Here is a 14,663-nt window from a genome sequence, read left to right on the forward strand (position 1 = left end):
GGGGTATTAAAGTCCCCAACTGTTGGGGTGCCTGGGTGGCTCAGTCGGTTAAGCGTCTGACTTCAACTCAGGTCATGATCTCACAGCTTGTGAGTTCCAGCCTCGCATTGAGCTGTGTGCTGACAGCTCAGAGCCTGGAGCCTGCTTCAGATTCTGTGTTTCTCTCTCTGCCCCTCCCCACTCACTCTCTCTCTCTTTCTCAAAAATAAACATTAAAAAAAAAATTAAAGTCCTCAACTGTTATTGTATTACTTTTTATTTCTCCTTTTAGCTCTGTTAATTTTTGATTTATACATTTGGGTTCTCTGATGTTGGGTGCATTAATATTTATAATTGTTATATCTTTTTGATGTATTCACCCATTTATCATTATATAATGACTTTTTTTTTTAACCATTTTTCAATTGAGGTCTATTTTATCTGATATAAATATAGTACAACTGCACTTTTTTTTTTTTTTTTTTTTTTTTTACCATTTGCCTGAAGTGTCTTTTTCCATCCTTCATCCTCAGTCTATGTGTCTTTAAGGCTAAAGTGAGTGTCTTATAGGCAGCATATTGTTGGATCTGGTTTTTTATTCATTCAGTCATTCTATATCTTCTAATTGGAGAATTTGTTTATCTTTTTTTTTTTTTTTAAACTTTTTTTAATTTATTTTTTTGGGACAGAGAGAGACAGAGCATGAACGGGGGAGGGGCAGAGAGAGAGGGAGACACAGAATGGGAAGCAGGCTCCAGGCTCTGAGCCATCAGCCCAGAGCCTGACGCGGGGCTCGAACTCACGGACCGTGAGATTGTGACCTGGCTGAAGTCGGACGCTAACCGACTGCGCCACCCAGGCGCCCCGAGAATTTGTTTATCTTTAAAGTGATTTTTGATAGGTAAGAACTTACTATTATCATTTTGTTAATTGCTTTATGGTTGTTTTGTATATCTGTTTTTCTGTGTTTCTTATCCTGTCTTTTTTGGTGTGTTTTGATGTCTTTTAGTATTAGTATGCTTTCACTTCTTTATTGTGTTCTTTGTGTAATTACTACAGGGTTTGTTTCTTGTGGTTGGTAAGGCTTACAGAACATATCTTAAGTTTATAACACCCTATTTTGAACTGATAACAACTTAACTTTAATAGAATTTTTAAACTTTATAATGTTACTTCTCCTCCCCCCTCACATTTTAGGTAATTGCTGTTATAATTTACTTACTCTTATTGTGTAACTAATAACAGATTATTGTAGTTATGGTTTGTTTTCTTTTTAAACTAGAGTTGTAAATGAATTATGCATCACTATTACCATATTGTAGAATCTATGACTATATTTACTATTATCAGTGAGATTTATGCTACCTTTTTGAGGTTTTGTTTTGTTTTTGTTTTTTTTTTTGTAATTTTACTTATTTTGAGAGAGAGAGCATGAACGGGGGAAGGGAGACAGAGAATTCCGAGCAGGCTCCGCACTGACAGTGGGGGAGTCGATCCCACAAACCGTGAGCTGAAATCAAGAGTCTGACTCTTAACTCACTGAGCCACCCAGGCACCATAAGTTTTTATGATGTTAATTAGCATTCTTTTACTTCCACTCAAAGAACCATCTTTAACATTTCTTGTAAGGGAGAATCTCTATGGCATTTCTTGTAAGTACTCCCTCAGCTTTTGTTTGTTCAAGCAAGTCTATCCCTCAGTTTCTGAAAGACAGCTTTACCAGGTTTAGAATTCTTGGTTGACAGTTATTTTCTGTCAGTGTTTTGAATACATCATCCCATTTTCTCCTGGCCTGAAAAGTCTCTGTTGAGAAATCCACTAGTAGTCTTGTAAGGGCTTTTCTTGTATATAGCTTCTTTCTTTTCTTTTGTTGCTCTTAAAATTCTTTCTTGGGCTTTTGGCAATTTAACTATAATGTGTCTTAGGTTAGCTGTATTTGGATTCAACCTATTTGAGGTGTTCATTTCTCTCTGCAGGTTCAAGAAGTTTTTAGCCATTATTGCTTTATATATAGTTTCTGTCCCTTTCTCTTCTGCTTCTCCTTCTGGAATTCCAATAATGCAAATATTGTTTCTTTTCATTGTGTCCCATAATTTCCACAGGATTTTTTTATTCTTTTCATTCTTTTTTTTTTTTTTTTTTTTGTTTTGCTTCTCTGTCTAGGTAATTTCCAATGTCCTATCCTCCAAATAGTTGAGTGTTTCTTCTTTATGATTGAATCTACTTTTAAACCTCTCTATTGAATTCTTTAGTTCAATTCTTGTATTTTTCAACTATGGGATTTGTTTTATTTTTTTAGATGGCTTCTGTTTCCTTGTGCTTCTCTTTTGTTCATGCATTGTTTTTCTAAATTCATTTAGTTGTCTGTCTATGTTTTTTGGTAGTTCACTAAACTTCCTTAAGAGGATTATTCTGAATTTTTTGTCTAACAGTTAATAGATCTCTGTTTCTTTAGGGTTAGTTATTGCAGCTTTATTAGTTTCCTTTGGTGGTGCCAAACTTACCTGATTTTTTTTGTGATCCTTGATTCCTTATGTTAGTATCTGTACATTTGAGTAATCAGACTTTTCTTTCAAACTTTACAGGTTTTGACAGAGACAGTTCTTTACTAGTCAGCCCAGTTTGGGTTTCTGGTGTGTTTATTGATAATGTCCTTGGGCAGGTGGGGCCTGCTATGGTGGTCTGTTTTGGGGTGAGGCAACTGTTTGAGCTCTGAGAACATGGATGGATGGGTGTGTCATTGGCTCAAAACAGTTGGAAAGGACTGCTGCTTGATTCCTTTCCCAAGTGAGGCTGAAGGATTGGCTTTGTGGTTGCCTAGATTCTCTGGTCAGGCTTAATAGATAATCACACTGGGTACTATATTCAGTAGTAGATAGGGCTGTGAATTATCTTCCCTGCCCTGACAGGGCAGCAGGACAGGGCCCAAGGCCTGTATAGATCATTGTTTGTGGATCTGAATTAGGCCAGAGTGTGCACTGAATTCTTTGGTCAGGTGAGGCCACTAGCTTTGTTCTGCAGACAGGGGAAACCATGGGCTGTACACTCTGTTTGAGTGCCACTGTATACAGAGGTTCTCCCTTACAAGATGGGCTATGCAGCTTCCTGTGTGCTCCAGGTAGGTTCTCTGGTCAACAGGCTGAAGACTGTGTTCACTAATGAGTGGGGCTAGAAATTTGACTCCCTGATCAGGTATAGTGGGAGAAAGAGCTGTAAAGCTGGTAAGGCTCTTTGTTTGTTGTCTTAACTCAAGCCGACCTACACCACAAATCCCCTGACTGAACAGGGCCACTGGCTTTGTTCTACAAACTACTGGCTCTGCCTGCCAGCCCCTCAGCTCCAGGAGTTGTCTCAGGCCTTTCTGATCAGATGAGGATAGAAGGCACGCTATAGAGCCGGTGGGGCTATGTCTCAGTTCTCTTGTTTGGGTTGGGGGAGGCAGGGCTGCTCCAGGCTACTCAATTTCTCAAACAGGCTCTCCAGGTGGAGGGGCCAAGAACTACTTTCAGCCTTGGCCATGAGTTAATCCCCCTGCCTATGTGTAGCATGGAAATGCTCCATGCCCAGTACTGGCTTTACTTTGGGGGTGATCAGCTCTGCTTGCCTGCCTGCCTCTTGGCACAAGCATTGCTGAGCTGTACTGCTCCTAGGAGCTGTCACCACCTTTCTGGTCAGATGGGGCTGGAAGACACTCTCCACTGAGGGTGGGACTATGATTCTGCTTCTTGCCTGGGTGTGAGCAAACTCTGCTCTAAGGCTAGCAAAACTCTTCTGAATCAGTCAGATCTGCACACCACTGAGTTCTCTGGTCAGAGTGTGCCCCTAGCTTGTTCTGCAGATGAGTAAAACCTCTGGTTGAGATCAGTACTTGGGCACTGCAGATGTGAACTCAGTCAGCCAAGATCCATGTGCTGGCCATTGCAAGCTCCTCCCCCTTTCTCGGTCACAGTCATATGCCCATTGGTTGAGCAGATCCCCTGTAATGTTCATGGTATGAGATAAGAGTAGAAGCTTTCACAATGCAACCCACAATGCTGGGGGTTGCCGGGTTCTCTTTTACCACTGGGGGAACGGAAGCTTAGGGGAGACCTCTCCATGTGGTGTGATGTTGGCCTGAGGAAGGAGCATTGTGATCAACATGTAGCTGCTTCACTTGCCCTTCTAATGCAATCTGTCTTGGTCGCCGGGGTGCAGGGGGTGCTTCAGCTTCATTCCCCATGTTCTAGGATTCTCTCAGTGGTGTCTTGTTCTTGAAGAGTTGTGAGCTTTATTTCTTGTGAGGGGGGAGTGAAGTCAGGAACAACCTATGTTGCCATTTTGGTCTGTGAGAGTTTTTCATATTTTCGCTCTTCATCCTAAGGCATTTAAAAGTCATGTCATTGAATGTTTATTTCACAACGCTTTAGAAAATTCTAGTTCATTGCTATTTCTGCCAATTTTCATACAGTTCTTTTGTCTCAGCCAGTTCTCCTTTGATTGCAGACATCTTATCACCTTTTTTAAAAAATTACTTTTTTTTTAAAATAAAACCATGAGACCATGTTTTAGTGAATTTTACCAAGCATTAAAACAGATGCTGCTGAAGATTTACACTTTTTTTTAAAGCACACCCTTTGTCTACCTCTTGAAAGGTGTGACTTTTTTATTATTCTGATAGAATCTTTTCTAAGTTGCCTTCTTCTTTTTATTCATCTGTGGGGAATAAGTTTAGGAATTCCCTGAGTTTGCATCAATGGGTTAACAAGGCAAAAAGAAATAGAAAGCCACAGGATGAACGCATACAAGGTTAGGTAAAACAGATTAGGTAAACAAGGCAAAGGCCCCCACTATAGGACAAAGGTATAGGAATAGGAAATCTCAGGATGAAAACATCCAAGATTAGGTAAACAAGATTAGGTATTCAGGGTGGAAGCGCATCCCCCCTCCCCCCAAGTTTAGTACAATAGCAGAAAGCCGCTTTCATTGGAAGGAAAGACCAAAATAGGTAAACAGGTATACAGGGTTATAGAATACAGGGCTATAGACAGCAGCAGCAAGTTGCCTGGAGCAGAACTAATTAGCAAAAGAAAGGTGCCTTGTTGACCCTGAAGTAGCCTGCTCTGTCTTGTCCCCTAGATAAGTTTAAGTAAACAGACTTGGCTCCTCAAGCCTGCCTTAAACAATCATCTGTCCGGCACAAGGACTTTGTTTTGTATTGACTCAAACCTCTAACACCTTGTATCTTCAAAACCACCCCCCGCCCCCGCCCTGTTCCCCCACACCCATGAGTTAATTAATGTTCAAGATTTCATTGTCTCTTTGTGCAAGTCCATCATGCTTGTAAGCCTTCTGATCCGAATAAAAATGGAGCAAGGCCCTTACTCGGGGCTCTTGTCCCCTCCTGGACGTTAGCTTCTCTCGCGTTTCAATCCTGCGTCCGCTCTCTTGCTGGACAAGAGAGAACTCCAGACCCAGAGTCTACCACATTCATCCTTGATGGTGGTAATTTCTTCTAGTCTTAGTATTTTCCTCTAGCAGGGGACAAATGGAGTCTTCTTGTTTTGTTTCAACATCTACTTGGAATTGTTAGAATCCTCATGTTAACATTTTAGGCTAGTGGGGTGGTTCATAGTTCAGTGATACGGGAATAGGAAGAAGCTAAGACTGTGGTCAATACACCAGGGATACTTGTCTTTGTAAGGTTTTTTTTCTCAGGTTTTGTGAAATAATTTTTAGGGGCTTTACCCTAAAAATTGGTCCAAGCTCCTTTCTAAGTTTGTTCCCAACGGCATCAAAGAATATTGATGTTAAAAAAAGAAGCTCCTATACTAATGTCACTAATAACTTATTTTGTGTGCTTTCTTTACTTCTGGTCTCCTGACACAGCTGTTCTTGAAATCATTTTACTCTCCTTACTGTTGCGGCAGCTCACATAGTCGAGGTTAGAGCCATTGATTTTTATAGACTAGCTCCTTGATTAGCAATGTAGTCTACATGGTGTATCTCCCTGGTTCCTCTGGTATAATTTTCTGCAAATAGCGCAGATTAGTGTTCCAGATTTTCTCCTACTGTTTTGCATTTATTTAATCTTTATGCCATAAAGGAGTCAAAGAGTGTCAGATGCCTTTGTTTTAGTTACTAACTGCATCTGGAAGTCTCTAGGCATTACATCTTATGAGAGGTTCTTAGAACACTTAAGAAGGAATACTTTTAAAAGGCATGCATATGAAAAGGTACCACTTTGATCTATGTCATTCTAGAGGGCTTGATATATTAGAGAGTCAGACTGGCTCCTTATAAGAAGGAATATTTGGACAATTTCAGCTGTCCAAAAATGAAGTGGATCTCTTATGTTGCTTGAAGATTCCCATCACAGAAAACTTTTAAAGGCATACTGAATTGGCATATTCTAGGAATACTGCAGAGGGTTTTCTTGCAGAAATGAAAGATTATCCTAAATATCATATAAGAAATATTTTAGCTTTCTTAGGGTCTATAGTTATATAGATTAACGTTGTGGGGTGTTTTGTTTTGTTTTGTTTTGTTTTGAGAGACATTGTGTGTGCAAATGGGGGAGGGGCACAGCGAGAGGGAGAGAGAGAATTTCAAACAGGCTCCATGCCCAGCCCAGAGCCTGAATTGGGGCTCAATCTCATGACTGTGAGATCATGACTTGAACAAAATCAAGAGTCTTACACTTAACCAACTAAACCACCAAGCTTATCTGAAATAGTTGCCTCTCACTATTTACTTGCTATAGAAACCATGTCTAATTTAAGATTTATTATACAATTTTAAGTACCATTCATGACTATTTCCTATAAATATGAGATATGGAAATATTACTTTAGTTGTCATACTGAAAGAAAATCAACACGAAAACATTTTGAAAGTTCTCTAAACATATAGTTGACTTTGAATATTTGATATGTAAATATAAGTATCTTATTCATTGGAGAATATTTCTTGTGGACCTCGTGGGGTGTAATATCACAAGACTAAATATTTGACAATTTGTCCTATGTAAATCAAAAATTAAATCAATATTTAAAAAGTGTCTTCTTGGGGCGCCTGGGTGGCGCAGTCGGTTAAGCGTCCGACTTCAGCCAGGTCACGATCTCGCAGTCCGTGAGTTCGAGCCCCGCGTCAGGCTCTGGGCTGATGGCTCAGAGCCTGGAGCCTGTTTCCGATTCTGTGTCTCCCTCTCTCTCTGCCCCTCCCCCGTTCATGCTCTGTCTCTCTCTGTCCCAAAAATAAATAAACGTTGAAAAAAAAATATTTAAAAAGTGTCTTCTTTTATCTTAATTTGTTGACTTGGAAAATACATTCAGTCTATCTCTTCTCTTTATATCCTCCAGATGGTAATTTTTCTGATATCATTTTGGCACTATTCTTAACTGTAGAACAGGAACTGAATTCAGCTGATCTATATGAATATACTATTGGAAATTGCCTTTGTAACAAATGACAACACCTGACATTCTCATGGTAAAGCCCATAAGAATATTATAAATAGAAAAATATTACATTCCCTAAGCAAAATGAATGGAAATGGAAATGTGTGTGTGTGTGTGTGTGTGTGTGTGTGTGTGTATGTGTGTTCGCGCACGTGTGTGTGTGTTTTCAGAGTCAGGAAAAAAAATCATACTTCGACCTAACCTCTGGAAAATCTCAAAGTGAGATGATGTCCTAGGGCAAATAGTCATGTGAATACTATCTCATTATAGCTATTTGGACCAAGAGTGGACACTACATTCGACAAAGTTTCACAGGCAAGTCTAACTTAGGGGCCTGGCTCATGAAGATGATCTAGGTTCCCTTTTTTGGAAACTGAGCTAATACTCAAAGGGAAATTTCTGGAGAAGATAGTAATAAGCAGATCTTTAAGGTGCTGCATGGTCATACAGAGTACTAGAGTAAAGCTCTATGGGTTGCTGCTGCCAAAGTCTTCGGAGCTACCATCAATCTAAACTACTCTCTAGCCCTAACAGACCATCTCTGTTATAGTCCCTCCATCCAGATTATTGTCGTTTCCTCACTTACTCATGTCAAGTAATTAAGCAAGGAGGCCATTAGACAAACCAACACCTAAAGCAGAGTCAATGCACTCAAGTCTGAGAAGATGAAACATATGAACAACCAATCACAGCTAAGTAGGCTTTCCCAAATAAATAACCACTTAAGTTATAGCCAACCAAATAATTTCCTTGCTTTGCTTCCTTGTCCTTTCTATAAAAGCCTTCCTCCTAGCTCCCATACTCAGAGTACTCCTAACTATCTTTGGTTTGGTGCTGCCTGATTCAAATCAATGTATGCTCAAGTAAACTCTTGAAAATTTTGATGTGCCTCAGTTTATCTTTTAATACTTACTACAATAAATCCTCTTGCTTGAATTAGCCTCAGTGATTCTGGTTTTTTTTTGTTTGTTTGTTTTTTGTGACCACAGATGAGTAACTAAGATGAGGTTCTGCATTAACTTAATGGCTGAGGAGATATACAAGAAATAATGGGTCTCAGGTATAGAATCAGAATGTCTTAGAAATCAGTAGGATTTGGATGATAGAGGAAAGAGGCCAAGATGAGTCTCAACTCACTGGGATAGGTAACGCAGAAGAAAGAGCAGGGTTGGTCAAGAATATGTTGAGTCTAGGTTTAAATGTGTTAAGATTGTGGTGCCTGTGGGGCTTTCAGTGGAGATGCATACTAAACAGTTAGATATATCAGTTTGGACTTGTCTTGATGCAATATCCAGACTCCCCCCAATAAACCTTCATTGCCATGAATTTCTTTCATATTGAATTATTTATAATTAAGAATTTTGAGGGGCACCTTGGTGGCTCAGTCGCTTAAGCGTCAGACTTTGGCTCAGGTCATGAACTCGCGGTCCACGGGCTCAAGCCACACGTCAGGGTCTGTACTGACAGGTCAAAGCCTGGAGCCTACTTCAGATTCTGTCTCTCTCTCTTTCTGCCCACTCCCCTCTCAAAAGTAAATAAACATTAAAAAAAAAAAAAGAATTTTGAGAATGGTTTAACTGGCAAATTGACATAGTAAGAGTACATCAAATTAATATAGCATCATATAATTAATACTTAATGTTTAATTATTTTGAAATAACCTCATTATTATTGTGGCCTTTTGTACTTTGATCATAGAATTGCAATTCATAAAGTTTGAATACTTTATTCAATTGATAGTACGTTTCTTACTTTAAGTCAATAAATTATAAAGCTTTTTTAATGCAGCAGTTCTTTGTGCATTTTTTTTATTAGTATGAGCTAGTTGCTAAAGGACTGAGAAATTATGAGCTAGCAATCACATTGTGTTTCTGGAGGAATCTGTCATGAACTTATAATGTATCCCAGATAATTTGGGTGTGGAGGTGGACAGTTGGACTTTAGATATCATTTTTTGGTTCTGTTGCATTAAAACACTTATAACATGTGTATTATATTTTGGCTTTTCTTCTTAGTGACCTAAGTGGCAAAAAATCAAAACAAAACAAAAACAAAATAAAACAAACAAAAACAAAACACACACACACACACATACACACATACACACACACAAAACAAAAAAACCCTAAAACAAAAATATTAACTGTACGGAGATATAAGTTTGCTGCTTGGTGAATTAAAGATACAAATCTAATTAAACTTCCAGACTCCAATGGCTATAGTAAGGAAATATTCTAAAAGGCAGGAAACCCACAAATGCAAAAGATGAAAGTGGAGACAACAGCAACGTAATATTGGAAAATGAAATGACCAACGAGTGGTAGGTAGGCATTGTAGCAAACCGGTAAAAGCTGTATACTGAACTTGTGTTGTAAAAGGTAAGAATCAGTCCAGTTTCCTTAAAGAACTGCAAAAGAGACGAAGGATTTATGGGCTCAGCTACTTCTGGCAGTTGCAAGGTGCAGTGGGATGATACTCTAAAATAAGAAAAAATTGATTGAAACCTATGTAGGAGGGCGTTATATCCCCAGGTCCCCTTCCTCTTTCTGAACACTTAGACAACTGCCTCCATCTAGGTGAATTAGCAGAGGTGGTGACACAGCGGGCTCAACACTGGGGAACCCTGAGCATAATCAAGGATGTTTGCACCAAACTGAAAACTGTGGTATTAAGTAAAGATATGCATATTAGAGGCTGAATCCCAGCACCTTACTCTACAGCTAGATCACTGGTCCTCAGTCATTTACTTTCAGAGAAGAAAAAGGACTCTTCTCTAGGGAATCGTCTCTAGGGAATCTGATCAGCTCTAGATGAAAGACCTAAATACAATACAATACAATACAATACATACAATACAGTACAATACAATGCAGGCTCCTTGATGACAAGGACATGGCCTGGCTAGATCATTTGTAGTGATACTTATAGTCAACAAGCCCCACCTGCACACTCAGTTTTAAACTAGGGCTTTCCATCACCCACTCTTAATGATGAACTGGTAAATATGAACACAAAATAGGAAACCTAAGGGAGGCCTTTAACATAAAAATAAATATCAAATAGCCAAAATCAAAACACTCTGAGGAAGAAACAGACACTCTGCAGGTGGAAGAAAACATAAAAATTTTGCATAAGCTTTTTAGAGAGTTAAGTCTACTGAAATAATAAAAAAGAACAAAAAGCTACAATAAAGAAATAGTAAGAGAACAAAAAAAGAACTTAAAATAAGACACAAGAGAATTTTAAGAGAGGGAGAGAGAAACGAAAGGATCTGGAACAAGAATTGCTTTTTACTTCTCATCAACAACACTGAAGCTATAAAACATGCAGCAATGCCTTAAAAATTCTGAGGAAAAGTGATTTCAATCCTAGAGTTTCACACCTAGCTGAAGTTAGTATTATGCAGAAAGAATGAAAACATTTTCAGACATGCAAGGTTTTTAAAATATTTACCTCCCATCAAACTTGTCCCTCCTCAGGAAGCTACTAGAGTATGTGATCTAGTAATACACAGAAGTAAACCCATAGAGAGAAAGACACAGGCTACAGGACACAGGGAATCTAATGAGGATACAGGTGGAAGGAATCTCCAGAATAATAAGGAGAAGAAAAACGGTCCAAACTGGAGTTCAGAAAACCCCATCAGATTTGTTTCTTTAGGAAAATGAAGTTGACAGACTGAATATGAAAAGTTTAGGGTTTTTTTTTTTTTTTTTTTTTTTTTTTGCATGATGTTCAGAGTTTCTAGCTGAAATCAGTCCTAAGGCACAGAAAGTTAAGAAATAATCTGTAACAGACCTTTCATATGCCATCTCAGGTTACCTTGGTCACAACTCTTTTAGCAGCCATTGGGATTTGTTTCCTCACATGGGTCCAACCTGCCAGCACCTCAGCCTTCCATTCTTCAGGCTGATTTGTTGGCTGTTATGTTTGAGATGCCTTTAGGTAATGTTATCCTGTTGTGGGGGGATGGGGTGTGGGGGGTGGGAGGATGGTTCTGGCAAGGGGGATTTTCAGTTATTAAACCCAGTAAAACCACAGGCAAACCATTACAACTAGGGCTTGCAAATCCTGGGAGATGGGAACTGATGGGTAAGTTGCCCTCTGCCCCTACTCCAGGCCTCCTGAAATAGACTCTGAAGATGGTCCTGCAAGATGGAGCATCAGCTGCACCTGATACCAAATGGAGACTGGTTCAGTTATTCACTCCCTCATATTTGCTTGCACTATTTTCCTGCCCCGCATTCCTTTCCTTTATTCCTGTGTTCCTAAGGGTTTCACCACCCAGTAAAATGCTGGTATACAAGTTTTACCTTAGGTACTGTTTTCTAGGGAACCCAGGCTTAGAGACAAACAAATACTTCCTCAACAATGATCAGTTCTAGGAATAAAAATATTGTACAGATATTTGAAATTTAATCATAGCTTACTGCGTGGCTTTACTCTGATTAGTGTTTACATATTGATGATATTTTAATATATTTTGTAGTAACCCAACTGAAAGCATGATGGAAATTGGGAAAATGAAAGAAGGGTGAGTGTGTGTGGTGAGAGAGGGGTGAGCAAAAGGCAAACCCTTAACTTCTGTAGTGGGAAGGAAATTAAAAATTAAGAAGTTGTTTGAAGATAAAAAAAATAATAGACAAAAAAAAAAAACAAACACAAAAAAAAAAAAACCCAAAAAACAAAGCTGCTGCGGAAGAAGAACAGGTATAGAGGTGCCAGGGACTCTTTTGTCTTATCAAGCATTAATTCTTTTAACTATGTTCATTTAAAAGTAAAAAAAAAAAATTTTATTTATTTATTTGCTTACTTACTTATCATAGCGATCGGGGGAGGGGCAGAGAGAGAGAGAGAGAGAGCCTGCCTGCTTAGGAGCAAGTTCTGTGCTCAGTGCAGAGCCCCACAAGGGGCTTGAAATCACTAAGTGTGAGATCATGACCTGAGCCAAAATCCAGAGTTGGAGGCTTTACTTGCTGAGCCACTCAGGCACCCTGATTAAGACTCGGCAGCAGCCATGGCGCATACATGGCTTGCTGGCCGCCTGGTTTTGCTTCCTCTGCAACCATGTCTGACAAACATGATATGGCTGAGATTGAGAAATTCGATACGTAGAAACTAAAGAAGACAAAGATGCAAGAAAAAAAATCCACTGCCGTCCTAGGAAACGACTGAACAGGAGGAGCAAGCAGGTGAATCGTAATGAGGCCTGAGCTGCCAATATGGGCTGTATATTCCACAAGCATTCCCTTATTTTACTTGTTTGAGCTGTTTAACTTTGTAAGCTGGAAGGAGGTTAGATCGAGCTTAAATGACTTCTGCCCCTTTTCTCATCAAAGAATCTGAACTACTGACCATGAACACTGGGCCTCCTCTCCTGTCTGCCTGTCTGGCTGGCAGGGAAAGAAAAGAACTTGAAGGCTGGTGAAGGAGGAAGCGGGTGGGAACCGCCAGTAGAAAGTAAGTTGCTCCAGGTGTTAGGCAGACTGTAAAATGCAGTTTAATCAGAGTGCCATTTTTTTCCTTCAAATGATTTTCATTATCGGAATGCACAATTTTTAAATATACAAATAAAAAGTTTAAAATGTGGTTGGTGTGAAAAAAACTTTGATTAAAATAAAAATAAATTTCATGGCTAGTTTTAAGTAATTTAATTTTCATAGATTTTGGTGAGGTATTATTACTTGAGATCTAATAGCATCCATTTTCAATTGCTTTCAAGTCATCTCTTACCAAATTGACTCCAAAGCTGTATTTTCTTTGGGCATATATTCAGAAAATGTATATAGTGTGTATGTATATGTATTATTTATCATATAGGCTAAGTGCAAAAAGCCTGAGAGTGAAGATCTTGGCTGCAATGCATCTTGTTTTCATTCCACTAGGTGTCAGCAGAAGTCCGTGAATCTGAATGCTGTTGGGAGAACAATTATTAAATCCTTGCTTGTTCACAAACATATTTTTATTTATCATTCCAAGGATGATGATGTGAAATTTAGATCTAATAATGTAATCTCTTGTGTATTAAAATAATTATTGTCTACTCAAATGTTCATTTTTATTGCACCTATTCAAATTAATGTCAGCTGCTTAAATTAGTTAAGCTTTCGTGCTAATCTACATTAACAGAATAGAGAAAGAAAACAATCACACACAGGAATGACAGCAATGACTTTGTTTCCTGCACTCTATTTTGGGTTTTCAGCCAGTGGCTTTTTTTCTTCAATAGGTTATGAAAGACATTTGGCCAATAGAGAGATCAAAAGTATAACATTTCCCCCTTGTGTTATCTAGTTTATAAATATGCTTTAAAGGATATGAGCAATACTTGACTAGCTTAATATCATGTTGACTGATAAGTTTTCTTGCTAAAAGAACGTGTTGGGTAATTCATAAGTTAGATATTTTTAACTTATTTTTCCCTCTCTGACTACCCAATGTGGCATCAGAGGCTTTGGCTTTGTGTTGGCTTGACCTTGATTCATTTGAACATCAGCTTCAACTTATTATATTAAATAATGAAAACATGTCTTAGGTTAGATGTTCATAGGCCAGAAATAGCTGAATAATTGTTGAGAGTTATTTCATACTGAGTTCTGTTTTCCTTAGTAGGCAAAATTTTTATCTTTTTGTTTAGACAACTGTTAGCATTTTAAAGGAAAAAATGACATGTTGAAGTATTTTTCAAATAACAGTATATAAAAATGCATTAACATTTGCCATTTTTAGTAGTAGTTTTAATGTGGTCAACATTGTAATAAGTTTTTAGCCACAGAGGAAAGGGGGATACTCAGTGCCGATGTATTCTGATTTGAATGAAGTATTATCAGCCTCTCACTAATTAATTTTCAGTTATACTCTCAAAATTTTTCTTTAAAATTTTTCCTCAGAATTCACAGGAAGTTCCACTTCTTCATGCTATTTTCTCATAGTAAAAGATTTCTTTTCAGCGTCAATTTACTCACAATATTAATTACATAATAAAAAGTTAATACTCAACACTACAAAATATAGAAATTTAGGGATATTAAATTATTCCATACTGTAAGGGAAAGAGACCAGAGAAATGTTAGGTACACTGATATCTCTAAAGGCCTTTTTTTATTTTTTTTTGCAAAATAGAAGTATTTTTTTTTCCAAATTTTTATTTAAATCCCATTTAGTTAACATACAGTGTAATATTAGTTTCAGGTGTAGAATTTAGTGATTCCTCATTTACATACAACATCTAGTCCTCATCACAAGTGC

The 14,663-nt window shown here is 38.3% G+C and overlaps 1 pseudogene; it reads left to right on the forward strand.

Annotated features, from left to right (window-relative positions):
• Positions 1-12,482: 12,482 nt before the first annotated feature.
• LOC115521969 lies at positions 12,483-12,618 on the forward strand (annotated as a pseudogene).
• Positions 12,619-14,663: the final 2,045 nt, after the last annotated feature.

Source organism: Lynx canadensis, chromosome C1 (assembly GCF_007474595.2).
Source record: "Lynx canadensis isolate LIC74 chromosome C1, mLynCan4.pri.v2, whole genome shotgun sequence".
Taxonomy (NCBI): Eukaryota; Metazoa; Chordata; class Mammalia; order Carnivora; family Felidae; genus Lynx; species Lynx canadensis.